A 14,222-nucleotide genomic window follows, 5' to 3' on the forward strand; every position below is an offset into this window, starting at 1 on the left:
AAGGTGGAGGGGTGGGGTGGGTGGATGGTGGGGACTTCAGAGGAGATGCAAGGGGCAAATATATTTTTACAGAGTGTTAGGTGTCTGGAATGGACTTCTGGGGTGGTGGTGAAGGCAGATACAATTGGAGCGTTTAACAGTCATTTAGATTGGCACATGAATATAGAAGGACTGGAGGGTTATGGGCCAAGGGCAGGGAGAAGGGAGGAGTTTCATTTGGCATCATGCTCGGGATGAGGTCAGTGGGAAAGTGTCCATTCCTGTGCTGCACAGGTCAATGTTCTATGCTCATTTCAAGTGCAATAATGTGTAATTCACATGACATTTAATTTAATGAATATTTAACCGTGACTGTCAAAATTAGGAATAAAATAGGAAAACAACAAACTTGAGTATAATCGAAAGACATGGTTAATGACATTTACAGAGGTAATTTTTCATTTTTTGTTCTGAATTAACAAATATCTTTAAGGCATGTGTTTAAAATATTTGTACTGAGCCATAATGTTTCACTGATAGTTTGACTAGTAACCTGTCAGAAAACTTCTGAAATACATATCTTACCTTAATCCATTATTTCTTAGTGCCAATACTACAATAAACCAAAGCATTTTATTCATGTTCATAAAACAAAAGCATTAATTTTCCATACAATGCTCATTGGAAATAGCTGATTGCTACTCATATTAACAGTCAAAGTAATCACAGCGCCATCCACAATGAGATATCTAAAGACATTTTATCCAATAAATATTGTTTATTTATACATATTGCTTGTTCAACTAGCAATGTGAGATTTCTCATTAATATTCAGCTCATTCATAGCATATTAATAATTTAGTTATTGCTAATATCTAATAGTTGCTCAGTACATTAAGGGGTATAACAGTTGAATTATGGCTCAGTACATCAACGGATCAAAAGGATTTGCAGTGTCCAATCTCCCAATTATTGTGAATATCGATGTGTGTTTTGAATTGATTATATTTTTCTTCAATGCTTAAATTTCTGATCAAACTGAGTTAAATATTTTAATGTGAAAAAATAGTTCAATTTTTGTGAGTCTTTTGTGTAAACAAGAAAAAGAATTTACAGCTGTTTGCTCTTTCCTTTTTCAATAAGAGTAAATTTTGAATTGTTCAAATTTGTACAGTAGTGGAAGGAAGGGAATTTGACTGCAACTGAATAGTCACATTGAATAACACTTTTTTCTGAGTTCTTAATGTTGCAAAAAATTCTGATTGTCTTTTTATTATAAGAACAAATACTTTAAACATATTGAATAGTTTTATTTATTTTAATGAATTTACAATATCACACGATTATGTCTACATGTCTTTCATTTAATTATCATGATATTAATTTTTAAGTATTACCATTTGTGCTCTGTACCGTTATTATTGTGAATTACTATTTCATTGTTAGTCCATTACACACAGAATCAGGCAAATTATCGCAATGAATCTTGTTTAGTTTTCGGACAATACTCCCACCATTCCTTGATGAGAACATAATGAAAGGCTCTTGTGGAGCTCTGGTAATGTCTCTACTGCAAGACGACGAGGCGTGAATTGAATTCCCGCCTTCAGCAGACATGTGTCAGAGCAGCCAAGAATGTTGGTTCAAAAATATCGAAGCGGAGACTGAATTGTTTTTCAATCCAACATTGGATTTGCTTCTACCTGTTGTTCATTTCCATAATCACAGAACTCTGCGATTTATTATCTTCAGTTCACTAACAAAACTATGTATCTCATTATAGTATCTGAAAATTTTAAATTTGAGAACATTGTAGTTTTTAAAACTTAAACTATCTAAATAATGATTTTTTTGTTTAAAATATCCTACAAAAATTGGGGATGGGCACGGTGGGTCAGTGGTTACCACTGTGGCTTCACAGCACCAGAGTCCCAGATTCGATTCCAGCCTCGGGCGACTGTCTGTGAGGAGTTTGCACATTCTCCCCGTGTCTGTGTGGGTGTCGTCTGGGCATTCCGCCTTCCTCCCACAGTCCAAAGATGTGTAGGTTAGGTGAATTGGCCATGCTAAATTGCCCGTAGTGAAAGGTGCACTAGTGAAAGGGAAATGGGTTACTCGTCGGAGGGTCGCTGTGGACTTGTTGGGCCAACGGGCCTGTTTCCACACTGTAGGAAACTAAAAAAAAGAATCCAATTAGGATACATATGGTGAGCAATAGCATTTTACTGCCAATCAGCTCAGGAATGTTCACATATAATATATTCTCTGAATTCAATCCTGCAAAAGAGTTTCAATAAACATTTAACACATAAACAATATGCATTTCAGAAAAATCACGTACATCAGTCCTTTTTCTGTACTATGCAAGATAAAAAATTGATTTCTCCTTCAGTAAATGAAACAGATGTCATTTCCTATTGCCCTTCAGTCTCTTGATTACCTTTATTATACAACAAAATGTTGTAATTCATCTCATTATTGCTCCATCTTTTGATCAAATTAAATTTCTCCTTCCACTTCGATTGATGTACTGACAGCTCATTTTATTTTCCTCTCGCCTACTTATATTCAGTGTGAAATTAGAATGCTTTGAAAATATTGGTGCGTTCACTTGAAAATCGAAGTTGCAAACGTCTCACCGATCACATGTTGTTTTTAAATGTGATTCACAAAGGAATTAGAGTAAATTCTTACAACAGTGGTTTTAATTATGATCTTTAACACCCAATTGTTAATCCATTCCTATATCACATAAAAAAATCTCAATGTTATTGAAATCAATGCTCACAAAATGGCACATCGAGCCACACAAAGTCTTGATGATCATATAATTAATGCTGAGTAGAATCACCTGAGTAAGTTCCTTCTTGTTCCTGAGAGCAAGCACCACAGTAAACATTTACTGATCATTCTATCCAATGAATTCAATCGTTACCTTATATTTCAGATCAGTAATTACACAGGACATATGCAGTTAAAACCAATAGTCATTTTTTAAATTACAGATGGCTGAGGACGCTAGCACCAACATATATCGAGATGTTGATGATCCTGATTCGTTACAAGTTTTAGAACAGCTTCCCAGTCCAAAGTTGGCAAAACATTTCATTTTAGCTTAGTACAAATACTTTGTACTCATGTCTATTAAAAAAAAATCTTCATCTGCTTATTAAGAGAAAATACTGAAAATTGCCACTGTAAATTTTATTTATTGTTTTCATTCATGAAAATACTCATGTTAATTGCTTCTCATTTTCTTCTGAATTCTGATATAAATGTCGAAATACTGACCATAATAAATTATATGAATTATAAAGGAGTGTTGTCTGCAAGAAAACCAAAGGAAAGAAGTATGGACTTCTTTGTAAAACAGCTCCACGTTTGGGAAATCAAAGTGTACACACACCCTGCACAAAGACGACATTACCATGTTCAAGGCCATCTAATTACTGCTGTGTAGAACACTCTTCTGAAGTATCTTATTGTCCTTGAGCTCAATAAGCACAGCAAATATTTCCTTATCATCCCATTAAATGGATGCTAGATGTTGATTTTCCTGAATATTTCTAAGTTTTCTCATTGTCCAGTCTAATCATCACTACAAAAGTGTAATTGAAGCTCGTTATATCGATATCTGCAAACATTTTGGAGTTATATACATTAAACGTATTTGTTTCTTCAGAGAAAATATTGAATACCATTCTTCACCACTCAATGACATTGACTTTCATTCTGTAATATTAATTTTCCTTGCCTACTTATTTTCTTCCATGTATTAGCGCAAATGTCTAAATATTGATGATACATAAAGTAACTACAATTATGAATTATTTTTCTTCAGAAGCAAACCCGAGATAAGAAAAATAGAATATTGAAAAGCTGAGAATTTTGAATGGCAAAATAATTCTGATCAATGAGTACAGCATATCTGAGGTGCTTTTTACACACCATTATTCCAACATTTTTATTCTCAGTGCACTGATTTTAATGAATATCTAATCAACATCAGAGCAATCTTGTTTAGAAATATTGAGTTATTTACGTTGTAAGACTTCTAACACTAATTTTCATTTCATTGTCATTCCAATAATTAGACAGTAATTCAGTTTAGTCTTTGGAACAACATCATGAGATTTGCATTTTAGTTAAGTCCATTATTTCTTAGTGTTTCATATTACAATGAAAAACAGATTATTTATTCCGGGTCAACACACCCACTAAACCAACAATGACTTGCATTCCAGAACTCGCAGTAAATACCTTATTCTTTCTTATTTGAATACGCTCAGGAATCATGACGTTAACGTTCAGACATATAAATCAAGTCATGTCTGATTTCTTTTCACACCAATAATTACTGTTCATCTCTACACATTACGTAGTTACATAACAACCTGACAGTTCTCATCATTAATATGGTGCAATGAACTTTTTGTAATCCAGATTGTAGCCAAAAAATATTTTAACATTGTTCAAATACAGTATATCCAGCTTTAAGTATGATATTATGGGACAGCACATCAACTGATGCAATCATATTACATTGTAGTTTCCCATTCATCGAAAGCAGTTTTTTATTGTAATATTGCAGTCCCAGTTGATTTTTAGTTCAATAATGGAATCCTTTTGGTTTTTCTTTTAATAGTGGATTCCTGTTGACTTGCTTTGATTAGAATTCAATTCAATACAAACATGAATTGTGTTTCAAATGATCCCACTAAGACCTACATCTTTTACATACTAAAATTATTTTAAAATTTTTATGAAGTTTGTTGCATGCAAGAAAAAGTGTAGTTACATCCATTTGTTTGTTCGTTCAACAAACACACTAAATGTTCAATTCTTGGAAGTCCTACTTTTTGAAAAAGGAAAGTTGTCTTCAGGTAAAATATCACATTAAATGCCTGTTTCCTTTTTCAAATCATGTTCTTCAAAGTGATTATTATTTTAATTTTAATTGTAAAAAAAGGATGCTTTGAATATGTTGTTTTTTAAATTTTTATTTCAACATTATTTATCAATGTGCAATAATTACACAATTATACAAATCCTTTTTAAACCACATGTCATTCACTGCATCTTTTATTCACTATAAATTCACTTTCACTGTCAGTTTATTTTCTTCCTAATTCTGACACAAATATCTAAACATTGATCAGAATAATAATTATATAATTTAAAATAGCATAGCTCTACAAGGAAATCAATGGATCAAAATAAAATGCTTGCATTTCTTCCATTATTGAGCAAAAAGAAAATTTTATCCAATAATCACTGAATGGATCGTTTTTTTGTGTGTGTTCGGTCTTTAAACCTATATTGTATTCCTTTGTTTACCAACCTTCATGACTATCCAATCAACATCGCAGCAAAGTGCTGTTAAGATATTGAATCACTTTATTTGCTTCCATTGCAACATTAATTATCCATTCATTACCATTGCAATTATTACACAATTATTTCAATTAGTCTTTCTATCAAATGTTGTGAGATTCACATTTTATGTTAATCATTTGTATCTTAGCATGAATACTACAATATAAAATCCATTTTGTCAGCTCAACTATCCCACAATGGAACCAATGACTTCCCATCAAATACTCTTTGTAAATATCTGATATTTACCCATTTGAATAATCACAATAATCTTAGACTTTAAAATTCAGAGAACTATAATTACCTTTTATTGGAATAATTCCTGTTTGTTTCTATACATTGCTCAGTCACACAGAAAGATGAGATTTCTCATTATTCTTAAACTGACTGATAGGATTTTGACAATCCAACTGTTGCTAATATCTAATAATTGTTCAATCTAGTATGATATATCAATGTGGAATTCCAACTCAGTATATGAAGAAATATAAAATTATGGCAGTATATAATCTCTCAATCATTGTGAGCATCAAGTTTTATTTTAATGATGGCAACACTGTTGAATCGTCTTTCAAATCAACATGAGTTTTTAATCTGTCGTTCATTCCAATAATTACAATGCTATTTATTTTCTTCAGGCCACATAGAAAAGCATACATTTAATTCTGCTGGTTCGGTATTCCTTCGAAAATATTTGAGAATGTTGTTGTCTTAAAGAAGAAAGAGTTGAAGTAAGGATATTCATCAATTCTTTTTCCAAAAAGCTTTGCTCAAACAACTAAAACATATAAAAGCTTATTCTCCATGAAAAGAAAATCAATTTCTTCTTCAATAAAATAATTAAATGTCATTTCCTATTATTCATCAATCAGCTGAGTTCTTGCATTTGTAACTAAATGTTGTATTTTTTTCTAATGTCTTTATATCCTTTACTCAAAGTTATTTTAAAATTATTGTTTAGGTTATGAATTGTCTGAATTTTTAAAAAAAAGTCACTCACCTATGTACACTGAATGTCAGATTGGAATGTTTCGAAAATATCGGAGTATTTTCATTTGAAAGTTGACTTTGTGTAACTCTCATTTATAGCATGATGGTTTAAGTGTGTTTCCAAAGCAATGCGAGCATCAAAATTTCATTAATTTTAAATAAGATCATTGACACCAAATTATTCCATCTGCATTATTGAAATCAGTGCTCACACAAAACACAGCACATTGGGGGACACAGATCTTCATGAGCATCTAATTACTGTTCAGGAGAGTAACTGAAGTATTTTATTGTTCCTGAGAGCAATTACCACGGTAAACTTTTGGCCCTCAGTCCATCCAATAAATGCAATCTATACCTTACATTTCAGCTCAGTAATTAAACACAATGTCTGCTGCTTAAACCAACAATTACACTTTTGAATGAATATTGACTGTAATACTAAGAAATAAATCTATTTCATGCTGAAAATCTTTTACATTTTCTTGTTCTTTCCTGTGTGCGAGAAAGCTCATGTTGCACACATTTTACTGTATTACTCAACAACACTAAATTTTGAATTTTTGGCAGTCCTGCATTTCTGGAAAATGGGAAGTGGTCTTCAGCTGACATGTCACATTAAAGACTGCTTCTTTAATTCATGCGTGCTGCAAACTGTTTATTGTTTTCGTTTCATAATTAGAAACTTGTTTTGAACTTGTTCTAGTCTTGTCATTCTTAATTTAATGTTATATATCAATGTACATTGATGACGTATTTATGAAAATTCCCTTTTCAGTCAAATGTCATTTAATGTAGCTTTTGTTCAGTGTAATGTTCACTTTGACTCTATGCATTTTTCTTCCTAATTCTGACATAAAGGTATCAACATTGATAAGAATAATGACATAATTTTAAATAACAATGCTCCACATGGAAACCAATACATTTTTTTTCATGTATTCCCTGCATTTTTGAGCAAAAAAAATTATGTTCAACATTTGGTGAATGGTTCTTATTTTTCATCTATCCTTAAAGCCAGTTACTATATTTAAATCCACAGGGTGTTCCCAGTCTTAATTAATATCTAACCAAGGTCACAGCAAAATGCTATTAAAATAATGCTATCGCCCCACAGTAAGATAAGCAAGAGATACCTTTGTATTATTTACGTGCTACATCTTTCCTAGGGCAATAATCAAACTAAAATACTTACAGCTGAGAATGCTCATAGTAATCAATTCCAGCCTCGGGCAACTGTCTGTATGGAGTTTGCACATTCTCTCCGTATCTGTGTGGGTTTGCCCTGGTTTCTTCCCACAGTCCGAAGATGTGTAGGTCAGGTGAATTGGCTGTGCTAAATTGCCCATAGTGTTAGGTGCATTAGTCAGAGGGAAATGGGACTGTGTGGGTGACTCTTCGGAGGGTCGGTGTGGATTTGTTGGCCCGAAGGCCCAGTTTCCACACTGTGGGAAATCTAATCAAAAAAAATTCAAAGCATGTATTGAGATGACGCAAGTTCATGGTATGGGCAATCCAGCTCAATCACCCATACAAAAGTGCAATTGTGACTCAGTACATTTTGATCAGATCCCCATTAAACTTAATCAGCTGTTTTTTTTTCCAGGGACAATATTCAAAGCAATTTCTCTATAAATGCCTTTGACTGTATTTTTCTGTTACCTATGTTCTTTATCCACTTATTTTCTTTGTTATTCTGTCATAAATGTCAAAACATTAATGACACAAAAATTGCAACAATTACATATGGTAATTCTACAAGAATAGCAGCAACACGAAGCTTAGAATTCTTCGATAACTGAGAGTTTTAAATGACAGCACAATTCTGATCAATACTTGCTACGTGCCAGTTTTTATCGAACTCATCATACCAGTATTTTAATTCTCAGTTCACTGACTTTACTAAATATCTAATCGACATCAGAGCAAACTCGTTGGGAAATATTGTACAATTTACTTTGTCAGAATTCTAAAATTAATTGTCAATTCATTGTCATTCCAACAGTCATACAGAAATTTAGTTGATGTTTTGTAACATGCATCGCAAGATTCACATAATAGCTGACTCCATTATTTATTAGTGCCAGTATTACAATGGAAGATGTATCTTTTATTTCAGGTCAACACATCCACAAACCAACCAATCATTTCCCATCATGTACTAACAGCATTTAAATGTTACAGCAATCGTTGGATTAATATTGGGCCTTATAAGTTAAGACACTGCTGAATGTTTTGCATTCCAATAATTACTGCTCAGTTCTACACATTATGGATAGAACTGAGATTTTTAATCATTTTCAAGTTTGCTTTGAACTGTTTACAAGAACAATTGTTGCTAATATGTAATATTTAATAATTGTTCAATTCCTGTGTGTCTAATTGTGGCTCCTATCCCTATAGACCCTTCCTATCCAGAAATTCATCCGGTTGCCTTTGAAATCTTCTGAGTGTACTAGCCTCCTCCACTTCCTCAGGTAGCTCATTCCAAACACGCACAACCTTCTGTGGGAAAGGTGCCTCAGGTCTCTCTTGAAATTTTAGCATTCTCATCTTAAACCTTTGCTCTCTAGTTTTCAACTCGCCCCACCTTGGGTAAAAAACTTAAACACTCAGTTTACAAACTTTCCATACTGCCTCACCCTGCAGTGCAAACATTGTAACCCTGACAACATCATTGTCTATATTCTGAAAGCAATTTTACGTGATATTCTAACCTTTTCGATGATGCCAATAACGCTGGACAACAATGAGCTATTCGAGACAGAAAGATGAAGCGTAGAACGGCAGCAAATGTTAGTGCTGGACACCGCTGAACAGCAACAGCTCCCGGCGCGACTTGTTTCTGAAGTATCATGGTTATCACGTTCGCCTTTCATAGGAAAGGTTCCCCAGTATGAAACTGGGCAGAAACAGCCCAGTTACCAATGGGAGCCTTTCAGACGAGCGGGAATAGAGCTTTCCTGCTTGCTTTGCCATTCGCAAACCTGGCTTTGAGTTTGCTCACGCAAACCTGCTCTCGGGGTGAAAAGTAATGCAATTCCATTTAATTATTGGGCGAAACGTAGTAAAGGTTTTCTCCAACCTGGTTCTGAACATACGCCATTCTGTTTGAGAGTGCAGTTCCCGCGTTCTGATCCTTCCACGAAAAGCAGTACCGCATTTGCATTCCTTGCGCAGGCGGCCCGGTTCCAAGGCAGGGAAGAAGCTGATGCGCTGGTGTCACAGTGCACCGCGGATTCCTGAACTAGTCTGTCTGTCAAATGTACCCCAACGTCCCCCAATGATGGGCTATCATTAGCTGCTGCAAAATTGATATTGTAGACGGGCACATCGAAGCAGATGTGCGAGTCGGAGAGAGATCATGGAACGCTTTTCACGTGACTTTGCATCTGTTGTTATGCAGGAGCACAATTGGAAGCACAAGAAAAGGAGCACCAGCGGCTGGTTGGTAGTGTGGCCGAGCGGTCTAAGGCGCTGGATTAATACTCCAGTCTCAACCGCGCTCTCGTCAAGGAGGGGGTCCGAATCCCTCTGCTACCATTTTCGTTGATCAACTCCAATGGCGCAGCCTTGTTATAATGCAGTTTCTACCCCTGGTGCTTTTCTGTTCAAGACAGAAGGGAAATGGTATTGCTTCCCGGGGAACTAACTGTGGTGTGGGGAAGTTCTGTGCTGTCATGATCGTGTTCGCTTCCCGCGCGGAAAGTCGCAAACAGCAAGTTGAGTTTTTACTGGAACCGAATGGAGACTGTTATTTCATCGCGGTTGTGAAACAAAGTCCTTCGGTGACTCGACTCGTCGTTATTTGGTTTTCTGGCCAATGAGAAAATCGTTCCAATGAATTTCGTTGTCATATGATATTTAATTTCTCCCATTTCCTTCATTTCCATCCTGGAGACATCGGAAGGGAAAGGTAATCTATTCGAGACTGTGATTGGTGAAATTTACTTTTTTATGGCCCATTCTTATTGTGTTCTTTCTTTCTCTCTTTTCAGCATTGTCTAGGAAGTGGTGGTGCACTCAGGCTCCAGTATGTTTGAAAGAGCAGTTTGGAATTGCCCTGTTGTTAGTTGTGAGATTACTTTATGACTCATGCCCCCGGCATGTCTCACATTTTGCATTCATGCTCGCTATGTCTGAAAATGCATTTGGTTTGCCAGTTTTGTTTGTGTTCCGTGTTAAATGCTTTCTGTTTTGCCATTCGCTCAATACATTACGAATAACAGGGTTTCTGAGGTAACTTCCAGCTGCAAAAATCCTCAACTGAGAATCTGGGAAAATTTCCCGGAGTATGGTCAGTCGGAGCAAAAGTAAGGAAGTCGTTCTTTTCTGCAATGTTTCACAATGCTACCCTTTCCGTGAGCAGTCGAACAGACTAAATGATTGTGCCACAGACTGCGACGGCAAGCTCCGCTAAAAAGTAATCCTTTACAGCCGGTGTAAGCAACACAATGTTATTGGCGCACACCGCGTGGAAACAGATACTTCGGTGTCCCTCGTCCATGCTCACCACATAGCCAAAATTAAAGAAGTCCCATTAAACAACGAGCGATTGGAAACAGAACGGTGAAAGGGAAAATGGCTTCAACTTTCAGTGCTGGATGCCACTGAGCCTTAGCAGAGGCGACTGCGCCTTGTTTCTGTAGTGTAGTGGTCATCACGTTCGCCTTACGCGCAAAAAGTTCGCAGTTCGGAAACTGGGCAGAACTGCTTTGTTCTTCAACTGCAGCATTTTACATGGACAGGAGCGGAGTTTTCTTGCTTGCTTTCCCATCTGCAAACTGCCTTCGAATTTGCTTGAACAAATCTGCTCTCGTAGTGAAATGTAATGCAACTCCATTTAATTACTGTGCAAAGCATTGTAAAGTTTTTCTCCAACCTGGTTCTGATCATATGCCATTCTGTTTGAGAGTGTAGTTACCGCCTTCTGATCCTTCCACGAAAAGCAGTACCGCATTTGCATTCCTTGCGCAGGCGGCCCGTTTCCAAGACAGGGAAGAAGCTGATGCGCTGGTGTCACAGCGCACCGCGGATTCCTGAACTAGTCTGTCTGTCAAATGTACCCCAAGGTCGTCTCTGAAAGACCTCATTTCGAAGCTGTCTGTCGTTATTCAATGTGCAAGAATTGGCACCAGATATCCTGAATCATGTTTTGGGGCAGTTCGCACGTTAGTGGCTCATTCAATCAGCAACAGCAATGAAAGAAATTACACTCTCAGATGAACCTTTGGACTTGTGCTTTCATAGCGTCGCTAGTATTAAAGTGCGCCCCGAGATCTAAGCCACGTTGGAACTGAAACGGAGGAATCGACAGAGAGGCTACAGAATGACATCGCATCCATTTGGTTTTCTTTAAATCACTGACGAGCAGGAAAAAGTAAACGGGGAGGGCGAGTGGGGAAGTGAGGCAGTTGCAGCTCTGGTGAAATTCCTTCTTTGTGTATCACTCAGCAACCAGAGACGTGAAGGTGACTCAGGCGTGAGAGCTCTTCACATCGAGAACAAAAAGCACTCAAGGGCAATTAGCACCTCTTCCGGAGTCGGGGTGGGGTGAGTTAATTACCTTTTGCCTTCTGTTACTATGTTCAGAAACTGCCTTTTATATTGAGTTGAACAGAAACTGCATTTCTAATAAGCACCATGGAATTTAGCAAAATTTATTGAGTCGCTTCTCGTCGATTCCCACTCAGGTTTCCAACTCAGTTGGTATCCATGTGCCTCATGTCCAGGAGTGAACATCTCTGCAGCAAATTGCACAATTCAGGTAAAAGGCAAGGAAAGTGGCATCTCGAACTGGCTCCGAGGTCAGAGCATCTTCACAGTGTGATCTGTCGTTCTCGGATTGTAATGCTACCTCCGGTTTTAGGGTGGAGAACATTCTTTGGGACTCTTTTTCTGCAAAACAGACACAGTGACTGAAACTATGCTGCACGGTATAATGTGGAACACGGCCTGCTCAGCTTTTTGCATTTTCTCTGTAGTCCGGTGTGCTTCGTGTTCGGTGTAAACGTGAAAGTCGTCCTGTTTCGAGCAATGGGTGAAATCATTGAGCAAAGCAAGAATCGAAATTGCAGTAATGTCAAGCAGCTCATGTTTACTTTACCAAAGCACAAGCGAACATATATTCTCACGCACTCACAGATACATTTGTAGCTGAAAAGAGTCTGAGAAGATAGACACAGCTTAAAATTGATTTTTGTCTGGATTGATGGGCTATCATTATCTGCTGCGAAAATGACATTGCAGCCGGGCACATCCCAGCAGCTGTGCGAGTCGGAGAGGGATCATGGAACATTTTTCATGTGACTTTGCATCTGTTGTTATGCAGGAGCACAATTGGAAATGCAAGTAAATGGGTGCGACTGGCCGGCAGGTCGTGTGGCCGAGTGGTCGAAGGCGCTGGATCCCGATTCCCGTCTCGAAAGTGTCGTGGGTTCGAATCCCACCACTGCCATTTGGGTTGATCAACTCCGACGCTGCAGCTTGTTAAAATGCTGTTTCGGTCCCTGTTGGAAAGATGTTGAAAACAAAAGCCAAATGGTTTTGCTTCCCGGGCAATTAACTGTGGTGTGCGCAAGTGCCCCATATTTCCAAGTGTCTCTGCTATCATGGTCATGTTCGCCACCCGCACAGAAAATTGCAAGCAGCTCTGCTGTTCCAGACAAGTTGAGTTTTTACTGGAACCGAATGGAGACTGTTGTTTCATCACTGTTGTGAAACAAAGTCCTACCGTGACTCGACTCGTTGTTATTTGGTTTGCCGGCAAATGGGAAAATCGTTCCAATGAATTTCGATGTGATATGTTTTTGAATTTCTCTCATTTCCTTCATTTCCGTCCTGGAGACATCGGAAGGGAAAGGTAATCTAATCGAGACTGTGATTGGTGAAATTCACTTTTTATGGCCCATTCTTATTCCGTCCTTTCTTTCTCACTTTTCAGCATTGTCTGGGAAGTGGTGGTGTACTAAGACTGCAGTATGTTTGAAAGAGTAGTTTGGAATTGCCTGTTGTTAGTTGTGTGATTATTTTATGGCTCATGCCCTCGGATTGTCTCACATTTAGCATTCATGCTTCGCTGTGTCTGAAAATGCATTTGGTTTGCCAGTTTCGTTCGTGTTTGGTGTTAATTGTGTTCTGTTTTGTGATTCGCTCAATACAATCCGAGTTAACAGGGTGTCTGTGTTAACCTCCAGCAGGAAAATCCTCAACTGAGAATTTGGGAATATTTCACAGAGTATGGTCAGTCGGGTCAAAAGTAAGGAAGTCGTTTGTTTCTGCAGTGTTTCACAATACTACCTTTCCCGTGAGCAGTCGAAAAGACTAAATGATTGTGCCACAGACTGCGACGGCAAGCTCCGTTAATAAGTAGTCCTTTAAAGCCAGTTGAGCAACACAACATTATTGGGGTACACCACGTGGAAACAGATACTTCAGTGTATCTCATCCATGCTCACCACAAAGCCATTATGAAACAAAATCCCATTTCAAACATTTTTCCCCTATCTCTCTAAACCCTTCCAATCCAGACACTCATCCAGTTACCTTTGCAATTTACTGAGTGTACTAGCCTACTCCACTCCCTCCGGTAGCTCATTCCATGCACGCACAACCTTCTGTGTGGGAAATGGTGCCTCAGGTCCATTGTCAATTTCAGCCCACTCACCTTAAACCTATGCTCTCGAGTTTTCAACTCGCCCCAACTTGAGTAAAACAAGTAAATACTCTGTTTTAACCCTTCCATAAGATCATGTCGCAGCCGTGAAGCTGCAGGGAATATTGCCCCAGTCTATTCCACCTTACCCTATGGCCCAAACATCCTTGTCTATATTTTGTCATCAATTCCACGTTCCTATTCAAAGTTTGTGTGAAGATTT

At 37.5% G+C, this 14,222-nt stretch overlaps 1 non-coding gene across 1 annotated transcript; it reads left to right on the forward strand.

Annotated features, from left to right (window-relative positions):
- The first annotated feature begins 12,716 nt into the window (after positions 1-12,716).
- Positions 12,717-12,802, forward strand: trnar-ccg (transfer RNA arginine (anticodon CCG)). The gene has a single exon. It is a non-coding gene; the product is annotated as a tRNA-Arg (tRNA).
- The last annotated feature ends 1,420 nt before the right edge of the window (positions 12,803-14,222 follow it).

The sequence above is a fragment of the Chiloscyllium plagiosum genome, unplaced genomic scaffold (genome assembly GCF_037043375.1).
Source record: "Chiloscyllium plagiosum isolate Xiang-an unplaced genomic scaffold, Cpla_swu_hap1 HiC_scaffold_42, whole genome shotgun sequence".
Lineage (NCBI taxonomy): Eukaryota > Metazoa > Chordata > Chondrichthyes > Orectolobiformes > Hemiscylliidae > Chiloscyllium > Chiloscyllium plagiosum.